Source organism: Tenrec ecaudatus, chromosome 2, assembly GCF_050624435.1.
Source record: "Tenrec ecaudatus isolate mTenEca1 chromosome 2, mTenEca1.hap1, whole genome shotgun sequence".
NCBI lineage: Eukaryota > Metazoa > Chordata > Mammalia > Afrosoricida > Tenrecidae > Tenrec > Tenrec ecaudatus.
In genome coordinates, this window is record NC_134531.1 from 145405605 (window position 1) to 145420222 (window position 14618).

General features: G+C 44.9%; 1 protein-coding gene across 1 annotated transcript in view; it reads right to left on the reverse strand.

Annotated features, from left to right (window-relative positions):
- SIL1 (SIL1 nucleotide exchange factor) overlaps window positions 1–13641 on the reverse strand; it is a 333043-nt gene extending 319402 nt beyond the window's left edge. Inside the window, exon 1 of the mRNA XM_075541628.1 lies at window positions 13489–13641. The gene's annotated coding sequence lies outside the window, so the exon portion shown is untranslated. The remainder of the gene's footprint in view (window positions 1–13488) is intronic.
- Window positions 13642–14618: the final 977 nt, after the last annotated feature.

A 14618-nucleotide genomic window follows, 5' to 3' on the forward strand; every position in this document is an offset into this window, starting at 1 on the left:
AGCAGCTGGTTGGTTCTACCCAGCACTTTCACCACTGGGCCACCAGGGCTCCGTCCATTACAGACACTGCCCAGTAAAGAGGCCACTGGCTTAGACACCCGATTAGAGAGAAACAGAAAGATGAGAGTCCTATTAAGGAAGGAAGCTGCAGGCAAGCTGCAAAGTTCTTGCTATTTGCGACTTTTAGATATTCATCATGAGCTGCTGGGACTGCTGATATGAATAATAAACCAACTAACAAAGACGACAGACAATGATGCACTGGTTTGGATTAAACTGGCTCAGTCAGCATAATTTAGTCTCACACCAAGTCTTAGGTCAGAAACTGGAAACTGCAGTCGCTGTCACTGTGGATGATAATGAATAACACGTAACAGTGTGCCAGAGGACGCACTTTCCATACATATTCTTTCAACTGGTCCTCAGGACAAGCTACAAAAGTATTTGTTACTATTCCCATTTTATAGATCTCAAACCTAAACTGAGCCTTCCAGAAAATAAGTAACCTGCTCAAGAACTCATAGTGAGCAGGCAGCAGAATATGAATCCAAGTGAAACTGACCTCAAGTGAAAACCACTCTGGCATACCTATCATTCTCTCCCTCTCCGGCTCCCCCTCCCCCACCCACTCCCCTGAGATGTATTAAAGTTTTGCTTGAGTCACCAGATGGGGTTCACTAGTATATCCAGCCTGATTCTTTACCACAGTGGTTTTCAACCTTCCTAATGCTGCGACCCTTTAATACAGTTCCTTATGTGGTGGTAACCCCCCCTAACCATAACATTATTTTTGTTGCTACTTCATAACTATCATTTTGCTACAGTAATGAATCAGGCGACACCTGTGGAAGAGTGATTGACCCCCAAAGGGGTTGCAACCCTTAGGTTGAGAACTGCTGTTTTACCAAAACACAATCACAGCAATCTTGCCTGAGCACTAATTCTTCACTCCTAATATAAGGGCAGAGGAGGAGTCCTGGGAGAGTAGTGGGTTATGAGGTCAGCAGTTCAAAATCACCAGCCTCACTGAGGGAGACATATGACACTTTCTACGTACACAAATACTTAAAGTCTTGTAAACCCACAAGGGTGCTTCTGGCCTGTCGTATAGGTTCACTGTAAATCACAACTGACTTGATAGCAGTGAGTTTTTAATACAGGGAAAACTTCAAATCTATTTCACTGAGGTAAGAACATAAGGAGGAGAACAGCAAGAAAATCAAAATCCTTCAACACCCTCCCTCTACACTCCCAGTATCGCCACTCTCCACTGGTCCTGAAGGGATCATCCGCCCTGGATTCTGTTTGCGGTTCCTATCTGTACCAGTGTACATCCTCTGGTCTAGCAGACTTGCAAGGTAGAACTGGGGTCATCATAGAGGGGGCGTGGGGGGAGGAAGCATTTAGGAACTAGAGAGAAGTTGTATTTTTCATCGTTGCTACATCACACCCTGACTGGCTCGTCTCCTCCCTGAAACCCCTCCTGTAAAGGGATGTCCAGAGGCCTACAAATGGGCTTTGGGTCTCCAGCCCGCACTACCCCCCATCATACACAATGATAAGATTTTTTGTTCTGATGATGCCTGATACCTGATCCCTTCAACACCTCGTGATCGCACAAGCTGGTGTGCTTCCTCCATGTGGGCTTTGTTGCTTCTGAGCTAGATGGCAGCTTGTTTACCTTCAAGCCTTTAAGACCCCAGGCGCTATCTCTTTTGATAGCCAGGCACCATCAGCTTTCTTCGCCACATTTGCTTATGCACCCATTTGTCTTCAGTGGTTGTGTCAGGAAGGTGAGCATCATAGAATGCCAGTTTAATAGAAGAAAGTATTCTTGCATTGAGGGAGTACCTGAGTGGAGGCCCAATGTCCTTCTGCTACCTTAATACTAAACCTATAAATATAGGCACATAGATCTATTTCCCAATCCTCATATAAATATATTTGCATAGGTACATGCCTTGATTTAAACCTCTATAAATGTCCTTTGCCTCCCAGCTCTTTCCTCTATTTCCTTTTTTTTTTTTTCCTCTATTTCCTTTTACTTTCCTCTTCTTCCACTATCATGCTCAGTCCCCACCTGGGTTTTAGCAATTCCTCTTGGTTACATTACCCTTGATCATGCCCTACCAGGCCTCTCACCCTCCTCACCACCGATTTGGATCACTTGTTCCCTTAGACAGTTTTGTTTGTTTTTTTCCCCCGCCACGGCCTTCCATGAGCATACTTTAAACAATTCGTAACAATTTCTCTGCTCACCCTCTGTGAGATCTTTGGCTTGAGTCCCAACTCTGCAATCAATACATTGGGACCCTAAAAGGAATTAAAAAGATAAGGAATTTTTCCACAAACCTCTTGAAGCCCCCTCATACTTGGCTCACTTCAATTCTCTGTGGCTGTTTTGGCACCAGCAAAATAAGAACCCATTGAATGATAGCTATTTTTACAAAACTGAGTCATTGGGCAGTGACAGAAAAACCGGAACCCTTATCTCTTACAGAAAAAAAACAAACTCACCGCTATCAAGTCAATCAGACTAGAGGGACCCCACAGGACAGCGCAGAACTGCCCCTGTGGGTTTCTGAAACGGTAACTCTTTACAGGAGTGGACCGCCTCATCGTTCTCCTGAGGATCAGCTGGTGGCTTCCAATCGTTGACCAGAACTCCTTAGCTCTTACCCCCAAACCAAACAATTCACTGCCATCAAGTTGATTCCCACTCATAGCAACCTTATAGAAGTGGGTAGGGCTGCCACTGTGGGTTTCCGAGACTGTAACTCTTTACAGAACTAGAAAATCTCACTTTTCTCCTAAGAAGCAACTAGTGATTTCAAAAGAATAACCTTGTGGTTAAGCAGTCCAACACATAACCCTCTAGGCCACCAGGGCCTACCTACCATCTCTTAGGGAACCACAAACAACCATACTGGGTGCTAAATCAGGACCATCCAGTGGTTGAAGAAAGTAACTATAAAGACTTTTAGCGTGATCTCTTTCAGCCTAGAAACACTGATTTTAGACTTCGGAGGATGGGTCCAAGAATATCTTTTCATCAATATAATCAAACTTAACTCCCTACCAGTATGACACTGGAGAAGGAGGTGGGTAGGAGAGAGACAAGAAATCCACCTTAAATGCCTTGCTTAGGTGCTAGCCCCTTAAGCTTCCAATGCCTTCAATCCACTGGACTCTAACATGACCAATCAATGTTGTCGGTATTGATTGTCCTACTTTACAGTACTTCCACTGGACTGAGGCCTGTTAGTTTTCTAGAATTTGGTCAGACAGCTGCTGCCTCCTTGGGAGTTACACAGAAATGAGAGACGTTTAAGCACAGCACTACTCCCAGAGGTAAAGAAAAGTCCATTTAAAAGTCCACTGGCATCAGCCTTCCTCACCAGACCTTTGGGCTGTATTTCAGGCTTGTTTCCCAGTTTCTAGAACGCCTCCCCATCACAAGTGGGAGGAACAGAGAATGTGGAGAAAAGTGGCTAGAACTGAAGATCAGTTCACAAACTACTGAGATGTTCCTCTGCTTACGATAAGAAGTGATAATAAAAAGGCATAATCAGGAACTTCTCCAGTTACCACTAAGAGATTGACCCAATCTTAGAAACCCACCTTCCTAGTTTCTCTGTGGATGTGAAATACGACATGAGCTACACATCAGACACTACCCAAAGATTCCAACAGGCAGTTAGGGAATACGTGGGCCAACGGCAGGTTCAGCAATGAAAGGAAAGGCCCAAGAGGCACCAGAGAAGCAGATGGCAAATGGAACATCTCCACAGTCTAAGGTTTGAGGAAAATAAAAACTATACAGCATAAACTCAATTCCAGTCCCTTTAGAGGAGACCAAGTAAAAATCCTCCCTCCCACGCCCACCTCCACTTTCACCCACAGTCAAATTCTTCTGACTCTCTTCACAGCATCAGGCATTAACGCAGACAATCTGGAGTCACTTCAGAAAGAGACAAACAACTTCTGCTCTAAATTATTAGGGATATCAATAAGCAAAGTAGAAATGCCATTCTTACTAATCCCTGGGCTCATAAAGATCGTACGGCCCAAGGATTTAACAGGCCTGCTGCACACACCCGTTGGGTTTATCTTGTGGGTCACATGATCCATTGCTGAGAAAAAGCACAAAGCAGGTTAGAAAATTGAACTGGTTGGAACATATCTGATCAGAGCACACGGAAGCAGATGAAGGGGGAGTAGGAGAGAGTGGAGAACAACCTGGTCCACCAGGCCTTGAGGACGATGACCCCAATTAGAGCAACCAGTCCACAGATAGGACCACATGGCCTGCCCCCTATGAGACATGACGTTCCTCACTGACCCATGGCCCTGAGGGGGACAGAACCAGAGACACAGTGTGGGAATTGCACCCGATCTGATCCCACCGCACCGAGGCAAAGCACCGGGGGAGTGCAGCGGAACAGCAAGGGAATGGAGTGGCAAGGTCCCCAGGGAATGCTGAAAGTGGACTTTGGGGCCAGGACGTGGTGCCCCAACAGACTGGACTGGAAAACACTCCTAAGAGCCAACAAACGATCCTTGAACTAACTACAAGCTTTTCTTTCTTGATGTGTTGTATTTTGTTCTTTGTCAGAGGTTTGTTTTGTTGTATATTGTTGCTTGGTTTTGCTCTGTCTTGTTTTTGTGCATGATATTATCTCCGCAGGTCTGTCTAAATAACACAGGCTGAATGAACAATCTGGAGGAGAAAACAACGGGACGGACAGTTCCGGGGGAGCATGGGATAGAGGGAGGTGGGGGGAAAGGATGTCGTGTTAACAAACCCAGGGACAAGGGAACAACAAGTGATCCAAATTGTTGGTGAAGTGGGTGTGGGAGGCCTGGTTGGGTATGATCAAGGGTAATTGCTGAAACCCAGGTTGGGACTGAGCATGATACTGGAACAAGAGGAAAGTCAAGGGAAATAGAGGAAAGAGCTGGGAGGCAAAGGGCATTTATAGAGGTCTAGGTAAAGACATGTGCATATGCAAATACATTTATATATGAGGATGGGGAAATATCTATGTGCCTGTATTTATAGGTTTAGTATTAAGGTAGCAGAAGGACACTGGGCCTCCACTCAAGTACTCCCTCAATGCAAGAATACTTTCTTCCATTAAACTGGCATTCTATGATGCTCACCTTCCTGACACAACCGCTGAAGACAAAGCGAGTGAATAAGCAAATGTGGTGAAGAGGGCTGATGGTGACTGGCTATCAAAAGATATAGCATCTGGGGTCTTAAAGGCTTGAAGGTAAACAAGCTGCCATCTAGCTCAGAAGCAACAAAGCCCACATGGAAGAAGCACACCAGCTTGTGCGATCACGAGGTGGCAATCACGAGGTGTTGAAGAGATCAGGTATCAGGCATCATCAGAACAAAAAATCTTATCATAGTGAATAAGTTGAGGGGGGAGTATGGGGTGGAGACCCAAAGCCCATCTGTCAGCCACTGGAGATCCTTTGAAGAGGGATCTAGGTAAGGAGATGAGCCAGTTAAGGTGTAATGTAGCACCGATGAAAAATACAACTTTTCTCTAGTTCCTAAATGCTTCCTCCCCACCCCACCCCCCACTATCATGATCTGAATTCTTCTATCTTGCAAGTCTGGCTAGACCAGAGGATGTACACTGGTACAGATAGGAACTGGAAACACAGGGAATCCAGGGCGGATGATACCTTCAGGACCAGTAGTGTGGTGGCAATACTGGGAGGGTAGAGGGAGAGTGGGTTGGGTAGAGGGAGAGTGGGTTGGAAAGAGGGAACGATTACAAGGATCTACATGTGACCTCCTCCCTGGGGGATGGACAACTGAAAAGTAGGTGAAGGGAAATGTCGGACAGGGCAAGATATGACAAAATAATAATTTATAAATGATCGAGTGTTTATTAGGGAGTGGGGCACGGGGAGGGAAGGGAAAAAATGAGGACCTAATGCCAGTGGCTTAAGTGGAGAGCAAATGTTTTGAGAATGATGAGGGCAATGAATGTACAGATGTGCTTTACACAATTGATGTATGTATGGATTGTGATAAGAGTGGTATCAGCCCCTAATAAAATGATTGATAAATAAATCCATGAAATATAGCCAATCTCCTCACATGGGCCCAACCCAGAGAAGGTGACAAAAACACTGGCCCTATAGCATCCCCACCCTGGAAAAACAACTCAGTGAGCACCTCAACAACAGGACTATCCTTTTCCCGTTAGTGTGCCCCAACATCTTACACGGGGCCTGGCACTCGGAGGGCCTAGAGAAAAGGTGGAAAAGGCAAGTGTTCTAGTGCCAACTCATGGAGGGGAGGGGCAGCACGGTGCAAAGTGTAAATCATGGGTGTACCAACCATCTGGACCTAGGTCAAATGGCTTCATCTCACTGAACTCAGTTTTTTCATGCGTAAATTGGGGATAATACTATCTTACAGAGTTGGTGTGAGGGCTTTATGAGATCTTATATCCCTGCATATACTAGTTTGGTGTTTGAAGCATTGAAAAGCTGTATCTTCTAAATAGAAAACAAGGCCTGATGACCATATCTGAGAGATAATAAGATTAGATCATGCATTCTCAATGGAAGCAATAGCACCCCCAAGGGGGTAAAAATGGATTCTTAAGAAGGGGGAAAACATTTCACAATCGCTTATGGCCTTCCTAAAAGAATTAATAAATACATAATTAATAAATATATCTGTGGTAATAAAATTTCATGAAGGGTGGGAAGAGGGGAATGGAGGAAGTGGAAATGTCTAAAAAGGCTAGTGATTAACTTGATTAGATAACTAAAGGGCTGACCTGGTTTCTATAAGGACAGCACCTTCATTAGCTTGCACAAAGCTCATGGGTCGGGTGACCAACTTGGTCCTGGTTTGCCCTGAACTCTCTTGGTTTGGGCACTGAAAGGCTCATGTGTGAGGAGCTACTCTGTCCTAATAGGCAAACCAAAATGGCTGTTCATGATTCTCATGGGAGAGAAGGACAAAGACATTCCCGTTTCACAAATGAGGTCACACCAAAAACATGGTGGCGGTCATGGCTTCGCGGCATTTATGAGACCAGATGAGCAGCTGCCATTTGCTCAGCCTTGGACTGACAAATCTCTGCCCCTGACCTCTGTCAAGGAATGGAATGTTTTCCATACAGTGCATATGCCACTTCCTTTTCAGCATGTTACACATCCGGCTCAGGGCAGGACTTGGAGGACAAGAGGACCGGCACAGCCAACTGTGCCCTTGTTTATGAACTACCCAGAGCTGGCTCGTACAAAGTTAAGCCTGGATCGCTTATTATTGGATTCTTGATGTTACCAGGGTAGGAAGTTACACAAGAGAGGAAGCCAGGTGTAAACTCCTCACAAACCAAGTATTTTTCAGGAAAATTCCATGAGGTTTTCCACAGGTGTCCTGAGCAGCTTAAACCTTTAGCAGGAAAACTTTTGTTACCAAGACAAACTCGGTTATTGTTGATTTTAGGAACCAGGGGGTTACCCACAGGCCCACTGGAATGGCAACAAGCTATTCTCCTCCTCCCCTACTCAACAATGAAGCTTTGACTAAAGTAAATGAAGAGAAGGGCAGGATATTCCCTCTTTAGACCACATACAATTAAAATACGGAGCTCTCTAAGGCTTGCAGCTTAAGGCAGACTGGGAGAAGGATAAAATATTCATCTCACTAAGAAAGAGAGATTAGCTCCACAAGGACGGGTCTCCAAATTGACACCAAATCCAGGAGTTACAGAGGCCTGTGCTACAGAGCGTGATCTAAGCACCAGCTGTAGCCCCAGGAAAAATCCCTAGGAATGCACAACTAAGGGGCTGGCATTGTAAAAGTGTTCAGATTAGCGCTCTTCAAAAGAGGCTTACTCCAATAGACAGGCAGGCAGAACAGTGTCACTTAGGAAAGGATGAGGAACGAATGGAGAAAAAGACAGGAGGCAGGATAAGGAAGTCCACATACTCACATATTCGACCACTGGAAGCCACCCACCTACTTGGGGAAAATGTACAGCTTTAAACTTTAGAGATGGTCATTGCTTTTTATATTCTCATTAATAGCAAATCTTCCTTCTTTGAGGGGAAAAACAAACATTTATTGCATTCCAACTATGTTCCAAGAGCGTTCACATGTATTGCCTTACTTAACCACTCTTCAGAGAATTATCAGCCCTATTTTTGTGGTGCAAAAACTGAGTCTAAAAAGAGAAGCAAATTCCCAAGGTCATATGGTTACTCTGTGGTAAACTCAGAATCAGAACTAATGTTCATCAAACACCAAAAATCTGTTATGTCCACTTCCTAAGAACTGCGAAATTCATCTAAAGACAATTCAGGTTACCAAGATGTTCTTAGGTAGCTTAGCCTAGGGAATTGGGAAGTCCATTTACGCATGCCCAGGAGAGCCAGCGTAGGACAAAGCTGTCGGATGGGCGTTACACCTGGAGCAGCCTACCTGGGCCAGGTGATTGCAATTCAGCCAATGGGATCGACCTGGGGTCGTTCACCACACCTCCCCTGGGAACCCTTGAAAAGGCAGGGACCGGAAGGGAGAGAGAGGGTCTTGGCTTGCTTGTGCAGTCTGGTCATCTTTGTGGGAGGGGAGAGATCCTTGCGTGTCCCGGAGCAGTCTCTGCCAGGCCGCATGGTCAAAGGAATCCTATGGGTGCCGCGTAAAACCTGATGCTTCTTTTAACTCTCATTAAATTCACTTGGATCACGAGCCCGGCTTCGGCGTGAAATCTTTCTCGCGTGGAGCCAAGGACTGAGGTTGAAATCTAACCGGAGAGAGAGACCTAATAATGCTTCATTTGAATTGAAACACACACACACACACACACACACACACACAACTTTGTACCATCTGTTAATGAAACTTACATAGTTTTAAAATGTCCCTATGAGAATACGGCCAATAAAGGTCTAGTATCTTCTATATATTTTTAACGTGCAAATTAACAAAAAGACAAAAAACTCCATTTTTAAAATGGACAAATAACCTAAACATGCATGTCACCAGGGGATACCCAAATGACCAATAAGCACATGAGAAGATTCTTAATGTTATCAGCCACTCCAAAGCCACTGCCATGAAATGGATTCCAACTCATTGTGACCCTAAAGGGCTGGGTAGAGCTGCCCCACAGGATCTCCAAGGCTATACATCTTTAGAAGCAGACCACCACATTTTTCCTAGTGGGCACTGCTGGTGAGTTCGAACCACTGACCTTTCAGTTAGCAGCTGGATGCTAATAACCACTGCACCATCAGGGCTCCTTCATTAACCATTAAACAAACAAAAAAAAGAGTTAATTCCACTCATAGTGACCCTAAAAGGCAAAAAAGAACTGAACTGCTCTATAGGGTTTTCAAGCCTGTAAATCCTGTACAGAAATAGACTGCTCCATCTTTCTTTGGCTGTGATGCATATGATGTGTTCAAACCACCAGTCTTTTGGTTAGCAAATCCCAAACTTAAACAACTGCCCCACCAGGGCTCCCTCACTAGCCATTAGGGAGCTGCAAAACCACAATGAGACACCATCTCATTCTCATTGGAATCACAAAGATATAAAAAACAAAACAGGAAACAGGTGCTGGTGGAATTGTAACAAGATAAAATCCTCATCCATTGATGAGGAAAGGTTAAAAAAAAAATAGCCAATGTGGAAAATAGTTTGGCAACTTCTCAGAAAGTTGATCACAGAACTGTATGACCTAAAATCTCAACCCTAGACTTAAATCCAAAAGAAGAAAAGGAGAAATGCAAACAAAAACCTGTACACCCAAATGTGCTTGATACAATTGATGTATGGATTGTTTCAAGATCTGTAAAAGCCCTCAATAGAATGTTTAAACAAATTTTTTTAACTGCACACCAATATTCATAATAACTAAAACTTTTCACAAATAGCTAAAACAACCAAATATCCATCAACAGATGAATGAGTGAGTGAACGAATAAAAAGGAGTATACATATAACATGGAATATTACTCAACCATAAAGAGAAATGAAGTCCTGATGTATATGACAACATCAAAGAAACTTGAAAACATCATACCGAGCAAAATAAATCTGCTGCAAAGAGACAAATGCTATGGGATATCACTCTTACAAAATAAGAAAATATATAAAAACCCCAAATTAACAGTGGTTACCAGGGATGAGTGGGAGGACAGGGAGCACTTTTGCTTAAGGAGCACAAGTTCATGTTAATGGCAGAGACATCATTAGGGAAAGGGGAGCAATAACGGTGGCACAAGGCGGGGAATGTCATCAAAGTCAGTGAAATATGCATGTGGAAATTTTTGATGTTTTGCCAATTTTTTTTTTACTGCCATCTTTTAATCTAGGAACTTTTCCCAGAAGTCATCTTTAAAACCAAACAATAGTTTGGCTTAGCTGGTAAAAAGAGGTCTTCAGCTCTCTTAAGAACTTTCAATGTGGGATCAAATTGACAACAGCAACTCCTAAGATCGGATAGGAACCTCAGGGGGCACTGAGTTTATGTGCATGAGGGAGAAACATTAAAAAAAAACCAAGGGTGAGAGCCTGTGTGATCACAAGGTGTCGATGGGATCAGGTATCAGGCATCAAAGAACAAAAAATCATAACATTGTGAGTCAGAGGGAGTGCAGAGTGGAGACCCAAAGCCCATCAGGACCAATAAGAGTAGCGATACCAAGAGGTTAAGGGGAAAGTGGGATAGAAAGAAGGAATCGATCACAACATATAACCCCCTCCCTGGGGGATGAACGACAGAAAAGTGGGTGAAGGGAGACATCAGACAGTGTAAGACATGACAAAATAATAATAATTTATAAATTAGCAAGGGTTCGTAAGGAAGGGAAAGGAAAAAAATGAGTTGACATTAAGGGCTTAAATAGTAAGAAAATATTTTGAGAATGATGGCAACATATGTACAAATGTGCTTAACACAATGGATGTGTGGATTGTGATAAGAGTTGTATGAGCCCCCAATAAAATGATTTTAAAAAGAGATAATGAAATTTTTCCACAAACTAAAAAATATGTTTACTGCTTAACAGGTTATTTTGTACTATAGTGAAAACTTAAAAATTTTTTAAATGGCAACATGTACAACTTATGTACATGGCAACACATGTACAAATGTGCTTGATACAATTGATGTATGGATTGTTTTAAGAGCTGTAGAGCCCCAATAAAATGATATTTTTTAAAGGTGAGAATGACTGTACAACTCGAAAAATGGAATCTGTGTCACCACACTGTATACATAGAAACTGTTAAAAGTTTTGCTGTGCATATTTGCTGTGCCTACCAACAGCAAAATAAAATTTACAGAGGAAAACACATTTTTTTAAATGTTAACTTTTCCTGTGAGCCTTTGAAGGCTCCTTGGTGCTGCAGTGGGTTAAGTATTGGGTTCCTAACCACGAGGTCAATAGTTCAAACCCAGCTGCTCACAGGAAAAATGAAGTTGGCTGCTCCCATAAAGATTTAGTCTCAGATACCCCACTAAATAGTCCCTGTCCTATACTGTGACTATGAGTCAGAATGCACTCCATGGCTGTGGGTTTGGAAGAGCCTGTGAGGCTGGGGGGAAGGGGACTTCTAAATGGTGAAATCCGTATGGAAAGCTGTGGTACAAGGCCATCTTGCTAAGCACGGTCTCTAAATCTAAAGGAAGCACACTGCTCTTCTTAAAACCGAATGTGTTTATGCCCAAGATGAAACGGAATTCAATTTAAGCAAGAGATGTGCGTATGTGTACAAAACCAAGAACAATACAGTGACTCCTGGTGGCAAGCAAACCTACAAAACCAGGGTAATCTGGGAAAGGTTCATTCATTGGCACCCACGGAATTAGTGGCATAGCTCATGCCAAATTCCAGAGCTACCTTCCTGATAATGCTTAGAATCCATGGGATGCTCTATGCCCCCCTCTAAGATTTCAACTTACTGAAAAGGAAATCAAACTGTAAGCTTTTTTTAATCCCCAAGGTCTCTGTGGAGATCATTTCCTACCTAGGTAGATTTTCAGAACTGCTTTGGATGGTGACCATTTTACTTAGATGATGCCACTGCCCTCAACCCCTACACCTACTTACACACTCCATTCTAGAGATGTTTGGGAGATGAAGTTCTGGGCTATCTGTTCATTTTAAAATACATTTTGTTGCCTTTCCCCTGTCAATCAAACACACCACACCAAGGTTCAAAGTTGGCCTCCACAGAGGCTTGGTCTCCAGAGGAGAGTAAGGAAGGAGATGAAAGGTGGACTCAACCTACAGCACCAGGCAACTTGTGATTCTGTAGCTACCACACATCCCTACTAACGTATTTACCATTCCCATCATTGGCAAAATGGGGGCAGCAAATGATTCCCATTGCCAATTTTATCAGGTTATCAATGAGCAGATTAAACGCTCTCAAGGGCAGCTTGAAAAGTTTGGTGTGCAACAGCATCATAACTCTGGGGCTATGTTGTCGAATGAAGCCACGGGCACAATCCTGACCCATGCTGTACAAACATCAATCCGAACATCATGCCCTGGAGCCACCAAAATCCTAGCCAATCCTTGTGTTTTGCTATACTTTTATCAGAAAACACACGGGTGGGTGAGAGTGAAGACGACACAAACACACACAAAAAGACATTTTTCACACTGTCAAAACAGTTCGTGTTTGTAAACGTATCAGTTTCTTCTCTTTACATGAGGTTTTGTTCTCCCCTGATCAGCTACCTAGTTAACTCTCCCCCACAGCTGTTAGTGGTTTTGTTTTTATGGCGACAAGAAAGCCAGCTGGGCTCTTTTAAATATTTGTTAGAAATCCGAGCTTACATATGGGTTTATCAATGCGTTTCTCCCTAAGGTGTCACCACCTCCCACAGTGCAAAGCAGCCCACTGGCCTTTCGTGTGCTGGGTAGTTCTGATCCCTTCCCTCGGAGATGGTCAAAGTGAGGATTCCTAAACTGCCTGAATCAGAACCACCGAGCTTTGCCGGTCGCCCCACCTTATAGTAATCCCAGGGCCATGAACAAACTCCTTAGGTGACTTGGGACACAGCAAAGTCTGTACGCTCTACTACAGGGTCGTCCGTGAAAGGCGGGGCTGCTGTTAAAAGGGACCCAATTCCATATGGTGAATGGAGGGAGGGCAGACACGGACGCTTGGAGAAACGCTGAGGACGGCAGTAGGTTACGGGGAAGAAAACTACAACAGACGCGGCACCAGAAGCCAGGCTCAGCCCCCACGACCTCACGTCCTGACACGGAAGAGGGTCACGAAAGGCAGCGTGCGCGAGAATGGTAGCGACGGCGGCCCGTGGGTTGGACCAGGAAGCCCAGGGCCCACTCCTCCCACCGGGAGTGGGGGACCCCCCGGAACACTACTGGGAAGGCGCCGAGGCCGCTGGCCGAAGGAGGCCCCGGGCAGCGGCCAGAACCCGCAGCCCAGCTCCAGGGCCGGGCGGCCCTCACCGCCCCTACCTTCGGCTTCCCGCGCGGCAGCCGAGGGGCAGACACAACCCCCACAATTCCAGGCGGCCGCGGCGGCACCCAGCTCCTCGTGCGCAGACGCGGCGGCGGCCGTCGGGTGCGTGCGCGCGCGGCTATTTACGGCGGCGGCGGCCGTCGGGTGCGTGCGCGCGCGGCTGTTTACGGCGGCGGCCGCCTCGCCCAACCGCAAGCCGCCCGGCGCGCGCACGTGGAGTGGCCGGCTCCGCCTCTGCTACTGCGGCCGAGCCCCGGGCCGCCGGCGTCCCTCATCCGCGCACAGCTCCTAATTTCACCCTGGGCCCCTCCGCTTGCGTTAGAGACGCTTGAAAAGACACCCGATTTAGCTTTGGTCTAGCCAGGATCAAAGTGGACGTCTATCGTGTGATTTTCCAGCAGCCTAATTTCTTTCTAGCGTAAAAATCCTCCGGAACAAAGAAAAACAAAGGGGGTGGGAGAACGAAATTAAATCAAGCTGTGGTAACTCAGATGGGGGTAGATGCTGAATCTGAAGCAGTAAATAGCCTTCTGAAAATTCATGCAAAATAGGCCACCTGGAAGGCACCCACTGTAATTCCTTGTTATTTGTGAGTTTTTGACAACGACCAATTATCTTAAAAATAAAATCACCTGCAATTCAAAATCTGCTCTGCCACCAAATAGCTGTTGTTATATATACCTATGTCTCGCGACAGCGTCCTAAAATCAGAACTGTCGCCCTTATAGCTGGAAAGCTGAGGTTCAGGAAGTGGTAGACCTGAAGTAAAAAAATCCTGGCTGATTTTGAGTGCCCTCAACGTCTTGTTCTCTCTACTATGCCACTTTGTTAGGTCTCACCCTCGCCTGGTCATACTTAACCTAGCTAGTAAAATAGGCTCCTCTCTCAGACTCTAAGATCAGAGCCCCAAAACAGTGATTCCTGGTCATTGAGTGGAGAACTGGTTAATGCAAATAAGCACCTGTCTCCTTGAAATAGCAGATAGTCCCCAAGAACAATCTGCCAATCACTGGTGTTTATTGTTTATTTCCCTTTAAAAGTAGGATACAGAGTATCTAACAATCTGTTCACTTCTTTATGTTTACTTCAAGCAGGTGGGAAATTGATTTCATGGTCACTGAGCAGA